Source organism: Zingiber officinale, chromosome 8A, assembly GCF_018446385.1.
Source record: "Zingiber officinale cultivar Zhangliang chromosome 8A, Zo_v1.1, whole genome shotgun sequence".
Lineage (NCBI taxonomy): Eukaryota > Viridiplantae > Streptophyta > Magnoliopsida > Zingiberales > Zingiberaceae > Zingiber > Zingiber officinale.
Window position 1 is genome coordinate 90,571,933 of NC_056000.1, and position 11,368 is coordinate 90,583,300.

The following is an 11,368-nucleotide window of genomic DNA, read 5'->3' on the forward strand; positions in this document are numbered from 1 at the left end:
GATCGATCATGTACGCCATGCTATGTACTCGACCTGATGTCTCGTATGCTTTGAGCATGACGAGCAGATACCAGTCAGATCCAGGTGAAAGTCACTGGATAGCGGTCAAGAATATTCTTAAGTACTTAAGAAGGACTAAAGAATATTTCTTGATATATGGAGGCAATGATGAGCTAACTGTAAAGGGTTACAGTGATGCTAGCTTCCAGACCGACCAGGATGACTATAGATCGCAGTCGGGGTTCGTATTTTGCATTAATGGTGGCGCTGTCAGCTGGAAGAGTTCGAAGCAGGATACAGTAGCTGATTCTACAACAGAAGCCGAGTACATTGCTGCATCAGAGGCAGCAAAGGAGGCAGTTTGGATCCGCAAGTTCATCACTGAACTTGGGGTGGTTCCCAGCATTGCTGACCCCATTGAGCTCTATTGTGACAATAATGGAGCTATAGCACAGGCGAAGGAACCTCGCTCACACCAGCGGACCAAGCATATACTACGGCGCTTCCATCTCATTCGAGAGATTATCGATAGAGGAGATGTGAAGATTTGCAGAGTACCTACAGAGGCTAACATCGCAGATCCCTTGACCAAGGCTTTGGCATAGAGGAAGCATGATGGTCACACTAGGTCTTTAGGCCTTAGAGCCTATACTGATTGGCACTAGTGCTAGTGGGAGATTGTTAGTTAGAGCCCTAGAGCCAATCATTTGATGATTGTATGGACTCATGTATATCATATTCTTATATATATATTAAGGCATTTGGTTTTTGGTTATTATGCTTATTTGTATTAGTGCCAGATAAAGTAAGTATAGTAACGTCCTTGAGTAGAAGGTTCTTACCTATATCAATCGATTAGTTGAATCGATAGTGAGATGATATTGGGAACACTATTCTAAATCATTCCTAGTCGAGTATTAACATTCAGGGACAATGTTAATACAATAAGACTAGCATGTAGGTCAGCTCGATGACTTGATCTCACAAGTCATGGATATAGAGATATTAAGCTGACACATGGGTATGCATTAGAGAATGTATAATGAATGACCCGCCATGAGAAAGTATCATGGATCATTATATGAGTGTCATATACTTTCTCATGTGGCTATTAATATGACTATTAGTCCTTTGACCTAAAGTCACCATGGATCCCTATATAAGGAGTTATGTACTTTGGTTTCGTCAAACGTCACCCGTAACTGGGTGGACTATAAAGGTGATTACCGGGTATGTAACAAATTATGCAGAGGGATGTGAGTGATGTAGATGGGATCTATCCCTCCCATATGACGGGAGTGACATCAATATTCTTGATAGAGTGAGACCACTAAGTGCATGGCCATGCCCAAATGAGTCAACATTAGATGTTGAGCTCATTTGATCGAGTGAGTCTACTTGGAGTTCAAGATTTAGATTGATTAAAGGATGACACGGTCTATGCCTCATATTGATCAATCTAGATGTCTAGGATAGAAGGACAATGTCACATATTGTGAGGAGTCACAATTAGTAGTCACAAGGTGATGTTGGATCTTAACATTTCTTGTAACTTGGGTAGCAATGATGTATTGCTAGATGCCGCTCATTGCTTATGTTTCTAAAAGAGTTTAGAAACATTGCCAACGTTACAAGAACCTGTTGGGTCACACACAAAGAACATGTGGATGGAGATTAGGTTCATATGATGAACCAATTGGATTAGGTTCATATGATGCACCAAAGATTGGATTCAAAATTAGACTTATTGAGTTAGACTCAATTAGATTCAAATGTTGAATGAGTCTAATTTAAATTTGATTCATTGGGTCAATTTATATTAATGAATTAGATTCATTAAATTAAAATTGACTTGAATCAAAGGTTGGATTTAACTCAACAAGGAAGAGAATTGGTCAAGTTTGACTTGACCAAATGGAAGTTGAAACATCAAGTTTGACTTGATGTCTTGCCACATCATCATGAAGGTTGACTCATCCTACTTGGCATGACCAACCTAGCCACATCATTAGCCACATCACCACCTCATAATGGTATGCCACCTCATTGGAGGTTACACATCCAATTGGTTTTAATGTGGCCGGCCACATTAATGAGGGGCTTTATGGTGTGGCCGGCCACACATTAGATGGTGTGGAGGTTTTTGTTTTGGGAATTGATGTGGTGTCATTATTCCTTCTTCTTCCTTGGGTTCTCCTCTCCTCTTGAGTTGCTGTGGTCGTGGCTATCATGGTGAGGAGAAGATGTTGAGTTGTTTCCAAGAGCACAAGGGAAAGTGAAGGTCACAAATGAGGGTACTAAAGGAGTGTATGTGATTCTCTCTTCTATTTCTCTCTTTTCTCCTTTTTGTTCCCATCCGAGAGCTCTAGAAAAGTGCTAGCACACTTGGGGCTCTCTTCTCCATCTTTGAGTGGTAGAAGACCACTCCTTGTTCGTGTGGATATCACTAGAGGAGTGTCTACATTGACACTCTCGAGATCCAACGCTTCCTTGGACGAGCGGGACTAAACGAAGGGCACGCTTCAAGGGTAAACTCTTAACATATAGATCTAGGAGTAGATCTAAAATTATGAAACTCGTACTCGTATTTTTCGTTTGGTTTTCCTTGCACGAGATCCGTGGCTTAGGCGATTCGGGGTTTCCGCGACGCGAAAAGCGGTTTTCGCGGCCCGAAGAACCCAACAATATCAGAAGTTTTTGATTTTTCTACTTCCGAAATTCAGAAACCTCTTAAAAATCACATAAAATTTCAAAAATTGTAAAATTTTGAGGATACATTCCTCATAACATATATTATCACGGAAAAATAATTTTCGATGAAAATAACTTCCATTTTCAAAACTTGATACAAAGTTCGAAAAACTTTGAAATAGTTCAAGTTTAACTCAACTTTGTTTCAACTTGCTCAATGATGAATGCTATCACTAGAAAAGCTTCATCAAGGTTTTTCAAATCAATTTTGAAATGATTTTAAACCCTTCAATTTAGGACCATAATCTTAGGGCTAAATGTACATGACTTGTACACAAGCTTTCCCTATGATCCTCCAATTAGAATTAGGCTCATCTAGGTACAAGAACTATGCACCTTGATCCTAACTCATCATCCTAATATCTCACACACATCTAAGGTGTATCAAACACATCCAAGTCAATTTTGATGTGAGATATGGGTTTAGGTCATCTTAGGCTAAGTTCTCATGCATTTTCTAAACAACAATTTGATCTCCATATCAAATTGTGTTTTTGTCCTTAAATCAAATTAATTGATTTTAAATGCAAAAGATGATGGCATGGCATAAAATAGTATCATAAATGAAAACATGTGCCAATGTCATGATGTCATGACATAAAGTGTGAAACTTAACTAGAGCATGACATATAAATAACTTAAGCATTATCATGACATTTCAAATGATGATAAATTAAGTATGATGTCATGACATGGCATATGGCAAGCAATATATGGCAAATAACACGTAAAGGTATAGAAAATACCTAACTCTAGCCTTAGTTGCCATTTTTGATAATTTTGATCATTTTGCCATAAATTCTATATTCCTGAGTGTAATAGACCTAGCATCTTATACCAAAGATTTTTAGATCACTATGTGCCAATTAGATTGACTCTAGACAACTCCTCAAATTTGATTGGCACATTCTAATCATCTTAGGAATAATTCTTAATTTCATTTTCAAGGCTTGATTATACCTTGAAAAATCCTAAAGTGCCACCTTTTGCCATGATTATGTTAACTACCTATTCAAGTAAGGTTGGCACACCCTAACTAATCTAGCGTGATGAAATCACGCTCCTAGGAACCCAATACCTATTGGAGCTCATTGGGTTCACTAAATATTCACTAGGGATGACTTCCCTAGCAACCCTCCTAATGACCCTCCTAGGCTTTAAAGCCTTGGTTATTTGGGACTCATCAAGATCCACTCTAGGGGTGACTCCCCTTGTGACCTTGGTGATGGTCTTTCTAGCCCTAAGTCTTGTTCCATAATCGAATGGAACATTGTGATAAGTGGGCTTGACCACTTGGGACTTAAGTTTGTGACCCAAACCTTTCTTGTCCTTGGACTTGGGTTTTTGACCTCTAGACTCTAGAGTCAAATCCTCAAGAGCCTTTTCTAGAGAGTCAAGTCTTGACCTCAAGACAAGATTTTCTTTCTCTAATACCTCAAGCTTTAATTTATCATTTTTCTTTGAGGTATTCCTAGGCATGTGTCTAGTTGATTTGGGATTTCTACCTAGGTTCTCCCTAACCTTAGATGAGTTAATCCTAGGATTGACATTTCTAGTGTTGTCCTTACCTAGGCTAACATGTTTAGCACCTAAGCACCTATATTGGTTCCTAAAGTTAACATGCTTATCATTATTAACAATTGCAACAAAACTACTAGCATGTGTCTTATTGCAAGAGTGAGACTTAAATGTTACCTTAGGGTTTGCCTTCGCTCCCCCTATTGACGTGCTCGGTCTCTTGTCCTTGTGAGGTTGCCTCCCCCTCGGACATTGACTCCTATAGTGTCCCCTTCGCTTGCATTGGAAGCACACCACGTGCTCCTTGCCCTTGTGTGTTGGGACTCCGGCTTCCTTGACCTTTGGCGCCGATGGAGTCTTTCTAACCCTCTTTGGACATTTACTCTTGTAATGTCCAAATTTCCTACACTCAAAGCACATTATGTGTAATTTTATAGAAACTAAATGGCTTGAGTTACCTAGAGTTGAGGATGGATGAACGCTCTCTCCTTCATCCCTTCCGGAGGTAGAAGTTTCTTCTTCTTGCTCCGAACTTGAAGAAGAACTCTCCTCCTCTTCTTCTTTAGATGTTGAGTGGCCCTCAACTTCTAAATCCATTCCTCCATGAAGTGAGCTACTTGGCTCACTTGACTCCTCTTCATGACTTGAAGTGGAGTTCTCCTCATGGAACTTTGCCAAGTTGTTCCACAATTCCTTGGCATCGTTATATCCACCTATCCTACACAAAACATCATTAGGTAAAGAAAATTCGAAAATTTTCAATACCTCATCGTTGACTAGGGATTGGTGGACTTGTTCCTTGGTCCACTCCTTCTTCTCTAGGGTTTCTCCTTTCTTGTCCATCGGAGGCTTGAAACCTAATTGAACACAACTCCAATTTTCAAGGTTAGTCATAAGAAAGTACCTCATTCTTACCTTCCAATACGCGAAGTCGTCGCGGTCATAGAAAGGTGGAATGGTGATGTCTTCTCCAAGTTGATCCATCTCTAGCTTGTGCTCCCCCGGGTGTTGATCCAACGAAGAGCGACCTCGCTCTGATACCACTTGTTAGGATCGATGGATTGCGGCTAGAGAGGGGGGTGTGAATAGCCGACCCCAAATCTTCGTTTCTTTCTTAACACGTAGCGATGTAACGAGGTTCGGAGATGATACTCCTACTCCTCGGCGTATCCGTAAGGTGGACGAAGCCTATCAATCCGTCGGTGGATGAGTCCCCGGAAAACCGGCTAATATAAACTCCTTATGGGTGGAGAAACCTCGCCACAATCTTTCTTGCACCAGCAAGAACAGGAGTACAAGAATACACAAGAAGAAGCAACAATATGAATGTAAAAACAAACAATCTTGCCTTCTCGTCGGCTGTTGATGAAGCAGCAACTTCACGGGCCAAATACAGCAGCAACTGTTGGAGACCCCAGCCGAGGAAGCTCACGCGAAGCTTCAGCTAAGAAGAGCTCAGCAAAGCTCGCAGAAGAAACCTGGAAAAACTTGCAGAAGCAAGAAGAATAGCCTGTAGAGTCGCTCGACTCTTTATATAGCTGAACCTGCAAACCTGTGAAGGCAGAAGAAGACACAGAAGAAGACCGAGATCTAGCCGTTGTCACTCACAACGGCTAGTCCTGGACCGATCAGGCTCCAACCTGATCGGTCCACACTGTCCCTGATCGGTCTTGGGGACCGATCATGCTAAGGCTGGACCGATCAGGCTATGTGCTGATCGGTCCAGGAGGAGTCTGATCGGTCCCTGGACCGATCAGCCTTTCTCCTTCTTCTCTTCTGTTTGCTTCCTGATCGGTCTTCAGACCGATCAGATAACCCACAGAACCATTATGTTTGGTTACTGATCGGTCACCAGACCGATCAGCCCTATCACTGGATCGGTCCCCAGATCGATCCAGAGCTTGGTTTTCCCAATACCAAGTCCCAAGTCTCCCACACCAACATCCGGTCAACCTTGACCTGTTGGTACATCATGCTTAGCATCCGGTCACTCCCTTGACCTGCTAAGACTCCCCACCAAGTGTCCGGTCAATCCCTTTGACCCACTTGGACTTTTCTCTTCGTGCCAAGTATCTGGTCACTCCCTTGACCTACTTGACTTTCTCAACACCAGATGTCCGATCAGCCTTGATCCATCTGGATTTTTCCTTGCCCGGCTTCACTCACCAGGACTTTCCCTTGCCTGGCTTCACTCACCAGGACTTTCACCAACTGCCTGGCTTCACTCACCAGGACTTTCACTTTCACCTAGCTTCACTCACTAGGGTTTTCACCTGGCTTCACTCACCAGGATTTCCAATCTGCCTGGCTTCACTCACCAGGACTTTTCCGTCTGCCTGGCTTCACTCACCAGGACTTTCCATCTGCCTGGCTTCACTCACCAGGACTTTCACCTGGCTTCACTCACCAGGATTTTCACCTGACTTCACTCACCAGGATTTTCCATCTGCCTTCCTGATCTAGAGAACGAGCTACCTAGCCCTCTCTGACCTAGTCCGAAGAACGAGCTACCGAGCCCTCTCCGACTTCGTCCGGTCCAGAGAACGAGCTACCAAGCCCTCTCTGACCTAGTCCAGAGAACGAGCTACCGAGCCCTCTCTGACCATAGTCCGGAGAACGAGCTACCGAGCCCTCTCTGACCATAGTCCGGAGAACGAGCTACCGAGCCCTCTCCGACTTTCACTTGCCAAGTTCCCATACTTGAACTTCTCCGTGCCAAGTCTCCATACTTGGACTTTCTCCCGTGCCAAGCTCCCTGCTTGGACTTTTCCCGTGCCAAGCTCCCTGCTTGGACTTTTCCGTGCCAAGTCAACTCACCTCGGGTCAACCAGGTCAACCTTGACCAAGGGTTGCACCCACAACCTCCCAAGTTTCTGTTCTTGTCAAACATCAAGATACAACTTGAGTCAGGTCAACTCGAGTCAGATCAACCAGGTCAACCTTGATCTAAGGTTGCACCAACAATCTCCCATCAAAATATAACTCTTCTGTTCTTGTCAAACATCAAAATACAACTCGAGTCAGGTCAACTCGAGTCGGGTCAACCAGGTCAACCTTGACCTAAGGTTGCACCAACAATATGCTAGGGTGACACATGATAATGGCAAGGGAGGAGTAACCAAGGGCAAGCGAGAGCCATCCATGGCCTATAAGAAGGAATATACTAGGGTTGCATATGATTATAGCAAAGATAAGGTATCCAAGGTTAAGAGATTTAGGAAAAGCTAAAAGAGTCAAAAGGGGACCCATGGTCAATGGATCTCAAGTGGACCTTTCTTGGGATTCTAGATGGGTCATAGTATATGTTGGTTGCTACTCGGAATACCGTCCTAGTTCCCCTGTACAAAAATTTGTACAAGCATAGAACTATCCTAGCTACCCATGTGCTCTACTGAAGTTAAATTTTTGCAAATGATGCTTAACATTATTAATCTAAATTATCCTTCAGAAGTTAAACTTAGATTGGAAATGATACTTAATATTTTTACTCACTACAAGAAAAAAGCTAATAGACAACGCCTTTAAAGCGTTGTCTTTGTGCCTGAAAAAGCGATGTTAAAGGGCACTGTTGTTAAAAGTCTGCTCAACGACAACGCTTTTAAAGCGTTGTCATTTGTAGCGAAGACAACGCTTTAAAAGCATTGTCGATTTATGCAAAGACAACGTTTTTGCAACACTTTTAAAGCATTATTTTTGGTAGAAAAGACAACGCATTTGCAACGCTTTAAAAGCGTTGTCGTTTTAAAGAAAAAAAATTATTTAAAAATCATTATTTTTATATTTATGAAACTATTAATTTTCTTTTACCATGTCTAGATTCGAATTTTACATATAATCAACTCAGCTAATGATTTCAAACTCATACCAAAATAATAGAATTCTGACATTGAAATAATATTAGTATTTAATTACATGAGAAGCTAGTAAATATCAAAATTAACACTAATTCTGTTTCAAAGTAGATAGTGATATTCACAAATAAAACAAAAGAGCACAAAATAATCTTGTGAGCAATTGGATTTTGTCTAGGATCTTTGTGAGCTTTGAATAGATTAAATAGTTGGCCTGAAATATAAACAAAAAATTACAGTCAATAGTTTGAACCAAAAAATTACTTCTACTAGCTATTTTCTATAAATGAACCAAAACTCATTACTCAGAAATGAAATGCTTGCAGAAAGAAAGAAAGCTTGTAGAAATGCAACGTTTCTTCAAACTGCAGAAAGAAAGCTTGCAGAAATGAAACGCTTTCTTCTCTACAAACGCTTTCTTGCAAAAAGCACTGTTGTTGTAGAAATGCAACGTTTCTTCAAACTGCAGAAATATAGCTTGCGGAAAGAAAGCTTGGCTTGCAGAAAGGCAACATTTCTTCAAACTGCATTCTAAAATGCATGCAGTTTCTAATATGCATTCTAAAATGTATACAGTTTCTAAACTGCATTCTTCAAACTGTGCAATTTCTAATATGCAGAGAAAGCTTGCAATTTCTCCATTCTAAAATGCATACAGTATTTCTCCATTCTAAAATGCATACAGTATTTGCAGAAAGAGAGCTAAAATGAAACGTTTAGAATATGAGCAATTTCTCATCAATTACTGAATCCAGACGCTCCTTAGTGTACTGATCTCGACTGTCCTGTATCCACCTACAAAAGTAGCAATAATATGTTTCAAGTCCATACATGAGCATTACTGATGGCTCTCAAAAGAAACAAAACAATCAAAATAAACGAGTTCAAAATGTGAAACTTTACTAGAGAATCAACTATAATATGATAAACTATGGTTTGTAGTACTCAGTATAACATCCATTTCTTAGTTTTTGTCTTATGTTGCATCTGTGTTTTTTATTTCATATTTACATGAAGTATATATCTTGTAATACAAGCAAATATCCTGAAGTTCAATAATACAGATCTATAGTAAGCTTCTACGCCTACAACCAATGAAGTTCTATAAGAACTTCTTATGAGACATCAGTTGAGGTTTGTGTTGTTTACATTCCTTTCTAATTTTAATAGAGAATGATCATGGTCAGCATGTGAGTGAACAACTTCAAGGAAATTCAACAGCGTTATACTTTAACAAGGGCCTTAACTAGATTGAATAACTTATTTAAAAGAAGTAATGTCTACCTGAACATTGCTTTCTTCCATTAAAACCTCCTTAGCTTTTTCGCAAAGCACCCTAACCTGAAATTTTATTTAAAAACTTATAAATATAGTTATTAACTCACAATGATAAACTGCAAGAAATTTCAAATATTATTTTCATAGGGAAAAAAAGAACACTAAACAAACATTGGACTTCAAAAGCTAATGTCTTAACAATGTGAACTCAATGTGAACTTTTAGCAATTAGCAAGACACAAGAAGGGAATAGAAGCATTTACCTCTATTCCTTGTTAATAGAACAAACAGTTAATGCATGTAACTAGAGGAGTCCTCCTATAACTTGAGTAATATTTCATAAATTTCCAGAGGCTTATGAAAAGATACAATAGAAACCTCTACGAATATTTTTTCTATATAACTTACAAGAAAAATCAACTCAATAAAAAAACTAAATTCCGAATGACATGCTGATCGGATAAACTATTTCCCATCGTCTCTAACAAATTAAATCATTTATAATTGTATCAAGAAGAAATAATTAAGTCACATCGGATAAATAAATCATCAGATTATTCATTAACAAGCGACCCTAACCCACCCCATAGTCCAACAAAGAAAATCATTACAGTCCATGAATGAAATATGGACTGGCCAGTTCTACATTAGCAGTTTCAAGTCTGGGAAGAGCTCAAATTTCTCTACAAACTCCATTGTTTAAAGCTTGAATCATATGATATGTGGAACAATCCAGGGAACCAGATCAAAGACCTGCAACCGAACCAATTCGTTACGAAGAAAGATCGACTAAAGATTAAAATAGATCTAATGCCAATATCTACCATTTTACATATACAAAGTATATAATTATAAACAAAAAGTCAAAGCTAAAAAAATGTTTGCTACTCTAGAAACAAAAAAGAAACATTGTAAGAAAAACATGAAGGGAGTCAGAGATTTCGAGTATATAGTGTTAAGTAGTGCTCCAAGGCGATCGCCAAAGGCTACCTCAACGATGGTTGCATCTGGGTTTGAGTCTTGATCATTTATCACTTTAGGTGTTGGAATTCTGTCAGTCTCTTTGGAACTGTCATCCTATCACAATTGAATTCAGGGAAAATCAGAATGGATTTCTAGATAAATGCATCAAGCAGGTGCTTGAATACCTCAACAGCAGTTGGGTATGTAGCTCTAGGAGTGCATTGGGATGGACATCTAACAATATCCCATAATACGACATCAGCAGAAAATAAGACACACGCAAAGAACAAGCATATGCTCCAATCCAACAATCGAGGGTTAAGAACAAACACGACATGGTATATAGAACGATCACACATCAGTAACATCTTGGTGTGCCTACAAGTTCTCGATTCATCCGTAAGAAAATCCTAGATTAACAAGAAATCGAGATCTGCATTTTTTGATCTATTTAATTGGGGATAAAAAAGCAAAGATTTCGCATCCATGGAACATTTTTACACATGAATATGTAAGGGGAAAAAAAATCAAGCTTGCAACTGGAAACGAACATGCAGGAGAGATATTTAAAGAACAACACGATTGCAACCTTTGATGAACATTTTTGCATCAGAAAGCACAGAAAAAAACTCACACCAAAGAAACATTTTTAGCCTAAATCTACAATCACGGAGGTAAAATCATTACTTTAATGAGAAAATCACCATAACAAGTAGGGGGAATGAGAATAAGAACAAAACCTGATCTTTGATGGGGTCAAGATCACAGATCGGGAGCGACGAAGCGAGTGGATCAAAAGGGTGGGCCACAAGCCAGCACCTCCAGGTTCCAGATTCAGTCCAAGGCTCGGCCGGAGGACCCCGGAAGCCATCGCAAGCACCGCCATTCTTCTGCGTTACCCTGAGAGGAGGAGCTCGAGCAGAAAACCCACTCAACCTCAGATTTGTAAAGAATACGCATGAATCGAGCAGAAAACCCCCAAAACAAACATCTTGACTAGAGAAGCA

At 39.9% G+C, this 11,368-nt stretch overlaps 1 long non-coding RNA gene across 1 annotated transcript; it reads right to left on the minus strand.

The window, feature by feature from the left end:
* Positions 1-10,381: 10,381 nt before the first annotated feature.
* Positions 10,382-11,115, minus strand: LOC122009845. The gene is made up of 3 exons (XR_006119672.1): positions 11,102-11,115; positions 10,547-10,595; positions 10,382-10,475 (listed from the first exon to the last, which is right to left on the minus strand). It is a non-coding gene; the product is annotated as an uncharacterized LOC122009845 (long non-coding RNA).
* Positions 11,116-11,368: the final 253 nt, after the last annotated feature.